We start from the raw sequence: 12359 nt of genomic DNA, 5'->3' as shown, positions 1-12359 counted from the left end.
TATCAAAGCAATGGCCCCAATGAATCATGTAACCGCTAGAGCCATAAGTGAGCCTGGAACCAGGCAGAGGCCAGCGGAGATCTGCTCCAATTTGAGTCCTACACAAATAAACAGTTGTTGGTTTAAGCACAAGAAGCAAGAGGGGCAGGACATAGAATGCTGTTTTATGGGCAACCAATCATCCCTATGTATGAAGGATAAGAGGAGAAGTAAGAACTACACTATTTCATATCCACAGATTTTTTTTTCAATTCACACATCTAGTTCCACATCAGCAAGCACTCAAAACATTAATAATTGATGTTACTAATCTCAAAAAACTTAGAGCAAAGCATGGCAATAAGAGGGGAGGAGGAGGAGGAGGAGGAGGAGGAGGAGCAGGAGGAGGAGGAGGAGAGGGATGTTTAAAGATTTGGGATGAGGAGGCAACTGAAAAGGACATCAGGTCTTGCAACTCTGAGAAGAGAATCAGAGTGGATTTCCCATCATTCCAAATTTAACTGGAAAAATAGCCACCTAAAATAACACCTTAAAACTCATGCCAAGGATATAAAAGTTTCAGAAACCTTATTTCTGAGTTCCCCATCATTATTTTAACCTCTACCAGTACTTAGGAATGAAATTTTTTTTTTATTAGAAGTAAATAATGTGAGCCACCATGTGGTTAGTAAAATAGAGGACTGGTCTAGATGTCAGAATAAATAATGACAAAGAAAAACCACTTCACCTCTAAGACTGTGGACATCACAGAGATGATACAAATGTGCTAAAATAGTGGATATGAGTGTTCTTCTTAAATTTGCTCAAATTTAGGCAACTTTTATTAGAAGCTTCATATATGTACCCTAAGAACCTCTAATGGCATATTTATTTGAATAGAACACACCAAAGAGATCATTTAGAAAAGAAATAGATAAAAAGAAATCATTGATGAGCCCTGGTGGCCTACTTTGCGGCAGCATGAGAGCCCCACCCACTTTATCTGCGGAAGCACCATGTCAGCTGGGACCCTGTACACATACCCTGAAAACTGAAGTACAGTGGGGCTCAGGTCCGTGTGCTCACCGCACCACCCCATTTCCACTTTATCCGAACCAACCATACCCCTGAATTTCTCCGCAAATTTCCTGCTGGCAAGGTTCCAGCATTTGAGGGTGACGGTGGATTCTGTGTGTTTGAGAGCAATGCCATCACCTACTATGTGAGCAATGAGGACCTGCGGGGTGTTAGAGTCTATAAACAAGTCAAGATGGCACCTGGCAAAATGCCAGAGGGAGTGGTTTGTGAAGTAACGCCAGCGAGCCATTAAATGTGGAGATTCCTTATTGGTTGACTGCTGTATCTAGTTTATGTTGATTAGATAAGCTGTGTGGAATGTATATATACCCCTCCTGTCCTACAATAAATGGCTCCCACTCCTGCTGTATCAATGTACACAAGTTGTTCGTCAACCCCCCACCCCCTGGTTATTTTGCTGCAGCCGGACTGCGGCAGCGGGGAAGTAATCCAGAGGCAGCAGCCCAGGTGGTGCAGTGGGTGAGCTTTGCTGATAGTGACATAGTGCCCCCAGCCAGTACCTGGGTGTTCCCTACCTTGGCCATCATGCACCACAACAAACAGGCCACTGAGAACGCAAAGGAGGAGGTGAGGCGAATTCTGGGCCTGCTGGATGCTCACTTGAAGATGAGGACTTTTCTTGTGGGTGAAGGAGTGACATTGGCTGACATCACAGTTGTCTGCACCCTGTTGTGGCTCTATAGACAGGTCTTGGAACCTTCTTTTCACCAGGCCTTTCCCAATACCAGTCGCTGGTTCCTTACCTGCATTAACCAGCTCCAGTTATGGGCTGTCTTGGGGGAGGTGAAACTGTGTGAGAAGATGGCTCAGTTTGATGCTAAGAAGTTTGCAGAGAGACAGCCTAAAAAGGACACTCCACGAAAAGAAAGGGGTTCGCCGGAAGAGAAGCAAAAGCCCCAGGCCGATTGGAAAGAGGGAAAAAAGGCACCTGCCTCAGCTCTCCAGAGGAGGAGATGGATGAATGTGAGCAGGCACTGGCTGCTGAGCCCAGGGCCAAGGATCCCTTTGCTCACCTGCCGAAGAGTACCTTTGTGTTGGATGAATTTAAACACAAATACTCCAATGAGGACACGCTTTCTGTGGCCCTGCCATATTTTGGGGAGCATTTTGATAAGGATGGTTGGTCTTTGTGATACGCTGAGTACCGCTTTCCTGAAGAGCTCACCCAGACCTTCATGAGTTGCAACCTCATCACTGGAATGTTTCAGTGATTGGAAAATCTGAGGAAGAATGCCTTTGCCAGTGTCATCCTCTTTGGAACCAACAATAGCAGCTCCATTTCTAGAGTCTGGGTCTTCCAAGGTCAGGAGCTTGCCTTTCCACTGAGTCCAGATTGTCGTGTAGACTGAGAGTCATACACATGGCAAAAACTGGATCCTGGCAGTGAGGAGACCCAGACCCTGGTTCAAGAGTACTTTTCCTGGGAGGGGGCCTTCCAGCATGTGGGCAAAGCCTTCCATCAGGACAAGATCTTCAAGTGAACATCTCTTACCATCACCTAGCTGCCCTTCAGGGAGATGGAGTTCATTAAAGGAAACTGAACATTGGGAAAAAGAAAGAGTGAGAGAGAGAGAGAGAGAGAGAGAGAGAGAGAGAGAGAATCATTGATGACATTTGCATATATCAAAAACCTAGATCACAATAAAAAAAAATCATCTCTTTATTTGAGCTGTCTCACATTAAGCATGTGTGGATCTCCTACCATGTCCTGAGCGCTATGCCAGACTCTGGAGAGCAAAAATTAGTAGGAATAGTACCTGTTCTCTAGAGCCTCCAAGTTGCTCCATTGACTACACATTATCTGATAAGTAGTGGAGATGATCACACTGTCCAAGCTGGACAGGTACTTTATTTTACCTCATCTATACAAAAACACTTATTGAAATAGATACAAAGTGAAATAAAAATGGAAACTTGATTCTGTCATCTGAATATTCATTAACAACCTGCAAAACAAACCCCACTTCCATAAAACACTGAACTCCTGCTGGGAAGTCTTGGGAGGTTATCTTATTTCATCAACTGTCACAGGCACATGAAATCTGAGTTAATCCTCTATCCCCACTAAGGGAGCTCCTTGCTTGTTTCCTCAGATACTTTGTTACAAGGGAACAACCTCGGGCCCCAGGTGATTTTGATTTGAACAGCAGGTGTGAACAAGTTGAATTTACCTTAGCCTGGATTTATCTAACTCAAATATTGCCAGTGCCATTTATTATTTTTTAGTAAGAAGAAAAAGAGTCTCGGAAAAAAAAACATGGACTCTGCTCTTAGGGTTTGGGAATTCACAATCCAAGGAAGAAATTCTTGGTTCCAGAGTTGAGTTATAACAGGAAAATGAAAGTATCTCAGCATTTCAAAATTGCTGAAGGAAAAGCTCTCTTCTTGTTACAAATAGTTCATCTTTAGCAGTATTCTCTCATGTTTATAATAAAATCTTTCTTTTACTTCTGATGAGAAGAACACAAGTTAGTGTTTTAAGCTAAAAAGGGTACTTTCTCAAAACTTATATTTTTGCCTTTGTGATTCTTTTTCTAACTAAATCAAAACTGACCAATGAGATTTTGAAAGAAAACTCATTTTTTCCACAGCATCCTATAATCATAGACATTCTCATCACTGAAATAGCTTAAATAATTATAAATTATGATTAAAACCATTTGAAGCCCTGCCAACCTAAAAGACACAATTTTGGAATGGGATAAGAAAATTAGAATGCCTGATTACAGAAGGAAGAAAAAAAAATCTTTTGATTGAAAGAATGGACTAAATTTGGATTAAAATGGTTTTTATCTTTTAATCACAATACCACACCATTTGGTTTAACTCGTGGGGGAGGCAGTGAGAAGAGAATAAAGAGATGGATCAAAACATCTCACTTAGTAATAGCCCCTTGTTATGTCCTTGTTTCTCTCCAAGGAGTGTCCCTGGGAACTTCATTGACAGCCCATCTCTCACTGACTGGGCAAGCCCACACATATTTTCCTATCCTGGAAATCTTTGCTTCTAAAAGAACTAATGACATGATCCCCTTCCACTTACACTTCAACTGAACTTACAAATGAAATTTGCAGACTAGCATGATCAATTGTATTTCTTGGCTTAATTCAACCTCAGAGCTTCACCTCCAAAACGCTGACTGTGTAAACTTGCTGAAACTAATCTGAACCTTTCTTTAAGCAAGTTTTGTCCTGATGGTTTTGTATCCCCCCCCCCGCCCCCCCGCATCAAAGTGAACACAAGCTCAAATACTGGGTGGAGTTAGTCCCTATGATTACTACAGACCATTTAACCAAAGGAAGCCATGAAAGGATTAGATCCTGATGGCTCTATCCTCTTTAACAGTCATAGTAGCTAGGCTTAACAACAAAACCAAAATGATTTATGTGCCTATTCTGCAGTATGCATCATGCTAGATCATATGGATATAAGCAAAGATGATAATATATTAACAATAACAATAATAACTCCCCCCCAAGGCCTCATCATATGTCCAACAAATCAGTGTGGCACACACTATTCCATGTGCTAGAATGTAGCAGAGATCACCATCTGTCCTTTTGAAAGTTATGTTGCAGTGGGCATAGATAGGCAGTCTTTTAAAAATCACTAAGAAAGGGCTGGACATGTAACTGAGAGGCAGAGCATTTGCCTAGCATACATGAGGCCTTGGGTTGAATCCCCCACACTGGGAGCAAGGAAGGAAGGAACTCAACAGAAAAATAATATGGTATTTTAGATGGTGATACTACAATATTCCAGGTGCAGATTCTGAGGAGTAAACCAACATGGTAGCCTTGGAGGTGATGAAACAGGGTCTGAACTTAGATCAGTTAGAGCACTTGGATTATAATGCAACAGAAAACACTCTACCAAAATAAAAGGCAGAATATTGGAGAATCTTAATAAATTTACAGAGAACATGGAGAACCAGATTTGGGAATAGGGTAAGAACAAGACTAGGAATATCTGACCATCATGGCAATACCCCTGGAATGCATGAACTTCAACTATTGCTTTCAACTATTGCTTTCAGCTCAAGAGTCAATTAACGAGGAAAGTTCAGCTTTCCCATCTGAGATCATTTGCCCTTTTCTTGGCTTACACAGCACAAGAGGGTAAGAACCCAGTACTTCTCCAGGAGGAGTGAAAAGAGGCTTGATTTACTATCCCCATTTCCCCAGGACTACATTGGACAGAAGAGAGATAACACCCAAAAAAGAAATCCAGATGATGAAAAGGAGAAGAATAAATGCCAGAAAATCTAGGGAGCTACTTGTGTCCACTATAAATTGCGTGTAATCTAGTGGATAAGGCAGGATTATAAATGAAAACTATCAGAGAATAAAGGCTCTTTCACAAACTAACCCATTCTTTTTCACTAAAGAGGTATTGGTGGTGTCTGGATGTCAATTTACCTCTTTCTAGGTATGAATATAATCCTGGCATTTGCCAAGCTGTCATGGATAATGGCTTATTTTGTAGTCAAGTAGTCACATTTACAAAGTTTTCATATAAAAAAGGCCCTAAATCTCTAGATACACCATTTAAAAAAATTTTTTTAAACATTTAATTTGCTTTTGAAGCCTATATAAAATTAACACATCCATTGCTCTCCACCTTCCTCTCAGACAAAGCACCAGAAATATATGTGAATTAGTTCATATATGGATAATCTTGTGAACTTCTGACTATAAAACAGCTGAAAAAGGCCAAAATATTTCATCTTAATCATTCTTTTCTCTATATATAGATAGTTCCTTTCTTTGGAAAGGAATAGAGATAAAATGATAGTCACTCATCCTTTTCGGAACAAGAGTATGCAAAAATTACACATCATGGTGCCAGGGGACATGCTTCAGAGTGTCCAAAAGAGTATTTGCTGCTCCAATATAGTCGATTTTTGCCACTTACAAATGCAGATCCAGGAATGCCAGATCCTCCATGGTTTCAAAAGAAACTGAAATTCCCGATCTTTATGTGAAATCTTCTATAAACTTTGGGGTTTAGGATCATTTATGGTTTTGTTTGCATTTGAATATCTAAACACTGAGCCAGAAACTTTAAAAAATAATTTTTTTGAGCACAATACAGGCCAAATAAAACACCTAAGTGTGACCTCTGATCTCCATTCCAAATACCTTCCAGGTATAGAATGTAGCAGAGATCACCATCTTCCAGGTGTGATCAGACCCCAGTAGAGATGCCTGTATCCCTTGATTTCTTTCATGTCTCTAATAACACAACCCTGTCTTTTCCCTCATGGGAACCAAAGGAAGTTCTACATCAAAGACATATGATTCTCTGAGAATTCCCTTCATACTCCATCCACAAGCAAAATGACGAACACTTTTGGAGTGATTTCAAAATGACATTTTCCAGTGAAGCTATGGAAGTGTCCTGGCTTGCTGCTCCCTGTACACTATCTAGAAACACAATGGGAGTTTTGTGAAACTGTTTAGGGAGAGACCACCAGGCTGATTGGAGCAGGTGATACGCAACACATGAACCCACCTAAATGAAACACTTCCGCAATGACTCAAAAGAAGAAATACTATAGTGAAATGGGGCGGTGTGGGGAGGGGGGGTGCATAGTTAGAAAGGAGGCCCCCATTTTTCAGTACTGGGACTTGAACCCAGGGCCTCAAAAATTCTAGGCAAGTGTTCTAGCACTGAGCTACATTCACAATCCTTTTTATTTTTTTGAAACAGAGTCTTGCTCTGTTGCCCAGGCTGGCCTCAAACCCTTGCTCCTCCTGCCTATAGCACCTTGAGTTGCTGAATTATGGGCATGCACCACCATGCTGGCTCTATGAAGTCCCTTCTTAATTTCTCAGGCTCAACTTTCTTCCAGATTCCTTCCTTGTTATTTTAGTTGTATGGATTGGCTTCTGAGCACCATGAACTTGAGGCCTCATGTAAGACAAAATGGACAAAAAATGTTATGTATGTGTGAATTTCCAGAAGGAATTGAGAAAAATTTTTACAGAATATGCTCAGAGAATCAGTTAGCCAGTGGAGATTTATGTAAATATTTTTAAAGGTATTTTTAAGTGACCTAATCCAGACAACTGGGCTTCCTTTTGCATTTTCCCCTTGAAACAGTGGAAGCTTTATTCACAATCTCTGTGTAAAAGGAACATGTTTTTTCTATCCCCTGGTTAGGGAACTGTAGAATCATTTCCTTTCTACAATGCAAATGCACTTACTTCGTGTGAATAGCAAACCATAATCATGAAAGGGAACAATAGGGCACTGCCCTGAGAGAGTATGTTTCATCCTCTCAAAACTTTTATAAATGTTAACCAGTTAATTGATAGGTGAAGTTGACCTGTAAAACAAAATGTGAAAACTAAAGCTGAAGATATTTAAAAGCTCTCTGTACAAAGAGATTCAGTGTCTGAGTCTGAATTAGAACTTGGACCTTCCTAACAGGAGTTCAGAGATTCAACTCATATAAACATTTGAAAGGTCAGCTGTTCATCAAAAACTTTTCCAACTACAGCAAATGTATCCTTATTAAGTTTCTCTTGCAAAAGTTCCAAGGTGCTGAACACTCATCCATTGCCACCAATAATTAACAATCCCCAAAAGCCCAAATACAGAGAATTTTTTGCTGGCATTTTGAAACTTCAGACTATCTTAGCATCAAAGCATGTGGGAATGGGAAAAAGGGAGGCTAGGAAAAAAGACTTCAAGCTGAGAATTTTTCTTGAGATTGATCCTTCTCTGTTTCAATCAGGTTTGCAGCAAGAAGAAATGAAGCCCTTCCAATAAGGACTTTGTGCTTCCTAGAAATGGGAAGAAAAGTTTTTTTAAAAGCAAAACAATACTACTGGTGTATTAGTTAAAATATCCAACAAAACTTAGAATTAAAAATAGGCACTATAGCCATTCCTTATTCTATCTAGTAAACTTTGATTTGAATATATCTATCTACTCAAAGTTTAGTGACTTCAGAAAATTACCTGAGCTCCTCATCTACTATGAATTTTTTTCCCTCACATTCTTTTTGCACATCCCACATGAAAAATCACAAGCCTAATTTAAACAATACTATTTATTGTGGGACTTGAGAACTGAATAGCTATCAGCTCTAAAAGGTTTCCCTGAGTCTCACACCCACATGCTCTCTTATAACTAGTTTCTACATGGCCATGTTTAATCCCACAGGTTTACATGATGAGCTATGTGGAACATCAGCAAGAAGGCAGGACTACATACAGCAGGATTTAACCTCTATGTCAAACACAAGATAAACCTGAAACAAACGGTAGGCCTAAATGTAAAAAAGCATTAAACTTCTAAAGAAGAAATCTTTATGACATTGGGTTAGGGGAAAATTTCGTAAGACAAAAAGCACAAAAAAGAAAACATGAATTAAATAAATAAATAAGTAACCCTTTTAATCTCCAAAAGAACAATTAAGATGACAAAAATGCAATTCATGGACAGTCAGAAAATATTTGCAAAATATATATTTGATAAAGGGCTTATATCCAGGGTTGTTATACACCATCAAGTGTTGTTATATGTTCATATGTTTATGCCATTCAATAAGAAGCTACAGAATCCAATTTTTTTTAAGAGCAAAAAGTTTGAATAGGCAATCCCAGAAGAGGGTAGGCAGATGGTTGATGAGTTCAGAAAAGACGCTCAACACCATTAGTCATCAAGAAATTGTGAATTAAAATCAGAGTTACCACTGTGATTTTAGAATAGCTAAAGTTAAAAAGACTTGCAACACCAGGTGTTGTCAAGGATGGAAGCAACCAGAATTCTAATACATCACTAGAGAAATACAACACAGTAGAGCCATATGGAAAAACAGAATAGCAGTGTCTTGTAAAGCTAAACATAGATTTATCATATAACTCAGGAAACCTACTCCTTGATATTTTTCCAAGAGAAATTAAAGCATATTTCCACACAAAGAATATTCATAGCAGGTCTATTCATAATCATCAAAAATGAGAAACAACCCAAATGCCCATCAACTGATAAATGCATAAACAAATCAAATGTAGCTATAAAATGAAATACTACTTATTAATAATTTAAAAACTATGGATAAAAGCAATGCAGATAAATCTCAAAAGGTATATATTAAGCAAAACAATCTAGATTCTAAAGACTACCATACTGTATGATTCTATCTGTAGGACATTCTGGAAAAGGCAAAACTATAGTAACAGAAAGCAAATCAATGGCTTTCTGTCACTATATTTAAAACACCCTTTTGATTTTTGTTTGTTTGTTTGTTTGTTCTTGCTTTTTTTTTTTTTTAAAGAAGGAAGGCCTCTCCTGAGTTGATAAAACTCACTATGCAAACTAGGAGTGAGGAAAAGAGAAAATGCAAAGGGCATGGGGTACTTTCTTTCTTTCTAGAGTGAAATAATTTATATCATGATTGTGTTGGAAGTTATGTAGCTATATATAATTACCAAAATTAATCAAGCCATACACTTAAATGAGTGAAATTTATTATATATAATAAATAAATGAAGCTAAAAAGAGAAATCTCTGTTTCAGGAATCAGAATCTCTATATTCATTTACTCTTGTTCTACAAAAATCTTGCTCTTTGGAAAAATCTGAGTACTTATCTTTGCAATATCATAACAGCTTCAAGGTTTCATTTCAGAAGGAACCCATTAAACATTTTATATGTGTGATTTGTTTTGATGTTTGTTCAGGTTAATAAGACACATCAGAAAACTGAACGGTGATTTGACTTCTTCCTTTGTCATCTTTAGAACACCATTTTTTTTTTTGAGAGGAAAGACCTCTCCTGAAGTTGCTAAAACTCACTATGCAGGGGCTGGGGATGTGGCTCAAGCGGTAGCACGCTTGCCTGGCATGCACAGGGCGCTGGGTTCGATCCTCAGCACCACATAAAAAAATTTAAAAAATGAATAAAAGATGTTGTGTCCACTGAAAACTAAAAAAAAATATATATATATTAAAAAATTCTCTCTCTCTCTCTCTCTCTAAAAAAAAAAAAAAACTCACTATGCAAAGCAATTTAACAAGCTTCCATTCAGTGTCTGCTACCTTGAACTCTGGAACCAAACTGTTGGGTTTAAATTAAGGCCTGTCACTTCATAGTGTGACCTTACCATACTTCAGTTTCCCCATCCAGGAATCCACATAGGGTTATTCCAAGGATTCAGATGAGCTAATATGTTAAGCGTTGAGAACGGGGCTTTGCACATAATCAGCTTGCCATTATTATGTTGTGTGAGATGCTAAAACTACAGAGGGATAAAATAGGGTTTGCTTTTGTCGTTTGTTTTGATGAGCTCACAGTTTGGTAGAGAGAGAACAAACTAATAACAACCTGTCAAAAGAGACACAAAGAGAGAAATGTTTTAAGTACTCTGAGAGCGCAGCAAGGGGAGATTGTCAAGGAACCCTACAAAGAACAACTAAGTTTTAGAGGAAAAAAAGTAGTTCTTAAAGCCTGAAAAGAATAAAAAAAATGTCTGCTACATGCTGTATAATATGCTACATAATTTACACAGGCCATTTCTCTTGTAATTGTGGCAATAACCCCACAAAGCACGTACTACAGGGCCTATTTTGCACATGAGGAATCCAAGTGTCAGAGATTGTGAATCGCTTGCCTGAGGTCACAAAACTAGTACTGTACATGCCTTACACAATGATCCAAATTTGGCCCTTCTGACTGCGAAACCAGAGCAGAGAAAACAGGATAGCAAAGCATGCAGTGAGTTGAGGAAAGCACAAAGAGTTCAGTGTGACTACAACATAAAGTTAGAAAGAGCAGGACGTGGAGTCCTGTAACCATTTCTCCTGTCTCAAACAGGAGACTTCATTTCTGTACTCTGAGGAGGTAGGCTTTTAAGGCCTACTGTTTCAATAGATTTTCCCTTCCTTTGTAAGATCTTGATATCCATGGCAGAGGTTTCTTAAAGTGTTGTCAGTGACCATAAGTATCTGAAGCCCTTGGAAATTTATTAGAAATACAAATTTTCTAGGTACACACAAGCTCATGGAAACAGAATCTTTTTGATCTGGGCCCTGAACTTGCCTATTTAACAATTTTTCATATATAGAAAAGTTTGAAAACCCCCATAGAATGCAGGTTTTCTCAGATCCCTGTCTCTCAGGTCTCCAAGAGCCAACTAAGCTCTCAAACCTCAGTGTACATATAAATCACCTGAGAATCAACATTCAGATTGTGATTCAGTCAGTTAGGGGAATGAGAGGGACTGAATTTCTGCCAGGGGCTGTGGACAGCACTGGTCCACAGACCACACTTGGAGACACAGGGTTGAAGAATATCCTGTCCAAATTTCTTCTCCTTTTCAACCATCCTTCTTGCTCTTGTGTTTATCTCCAGACTACTTCTCCAGGTGGACTGCACTTTAAAACAACCTTCTATTTATTTACTGTCTAAAAATTTTGTGCATTTGCCGAGAGGCAATGATCAAGCTATTTTATTCATTTACTTGTCATTGAAAAATAATCCTTCTTAAACTTTTTTTCTTTGATGTCTGAAACTGTATCCTGAAATTCTGGGAGGGCCTAAGAGGTCAAGCTGATAGTATACAAAATAGAGGGATTGATGATAATATGAGGTATGCAAAAATTGACCTTTTCTTATGGTATAATGCATATCATTCATATCATCAGTCATGGGGACCAATTAACATTTTCTTCAGCACAGTCTTTTAAATAACATAATGAAATCAACAGGGTTGCCATCTCTGTACTCATCAAGGATTGACTAAGGAGGATTCTTAGTCAGAATGAATCTCCTTATTTAGAACCTAAGGAGCCTAAGCATTCAGGTCTCCTGTGCAGACATGCTCTGGAAGCCTCTCCTTGCTGGCACTCCTGCAGGGAAGAAGCTGTGTGCAGCTGACTGCCAAGGCTTCAGCTCTCTGGCACCAGGCAATGGCAAAAGCCACTCCCGCTGAAAGGCATCCTTTGCACTCAGGGTGAGAATGGTTGCTTTAGAAAATGGCTGTAAGTTCCTAATGCCTTTTTCTGTGTGCTATCACGATTTTAAAGCACTAATCCTTGATCCTTTTCAAGGTCCCTACTTCACATCTTTGCAGTGCCTTTCTTAATGTGTGTCCATTAACCTAGACTCATTCTTTTTTTTAAAAAAAATATTTATTTATTTATTTATTTTAAATCTTTGGTGGACACAACATCTTTGTTGGTATGTGGTGCTGAGGATCGAACCTGGGCCGCACGCATGGCAGGCGAGCGCGCTACCACTTGAGCCACATCCCCAGCCCCCTAGACTCA

At 39.1% G+C, this 12359-nt stretch overlaps 1 long non-coding RNA gene and 1 pseudogene across 2 annotated transcripts in view; one reads left to right on the top strand and one right to left on the bottom strand.

The window, feature by feature from the left end:
• LOC125619071 overlaps window positions 1-12359 on the bottom strand; it is a 344675-nt gene that overhangs the window by 315556 nt on the left and 16760 nt on the right. The gene's annotated exons all lie outside the window — the stretch shown is intronic.
• On the top strand, window positions 996-2573 carry LOC107135417 (annotated as a pseudogene).

Source organism: Marmota marmota, unplaced genomic scaffold (assembly GCF_001458135.2).
Source record: "Marmota marmota marmota unplaced genomic scaffold, marMar, whole genome shotgun sequence".
NCBI classification, from domain to species: Eukaryota; Metazoa; Chordata; class Mammalia; order Rodentia; family Sciuridae; genus Marmota; species Marmota marmota.
The sequence above is the reverse complement of the archived record's forward strand: the minus strand, read 5'-3'. Positions and strand labels throughout refer to the sequence as shown.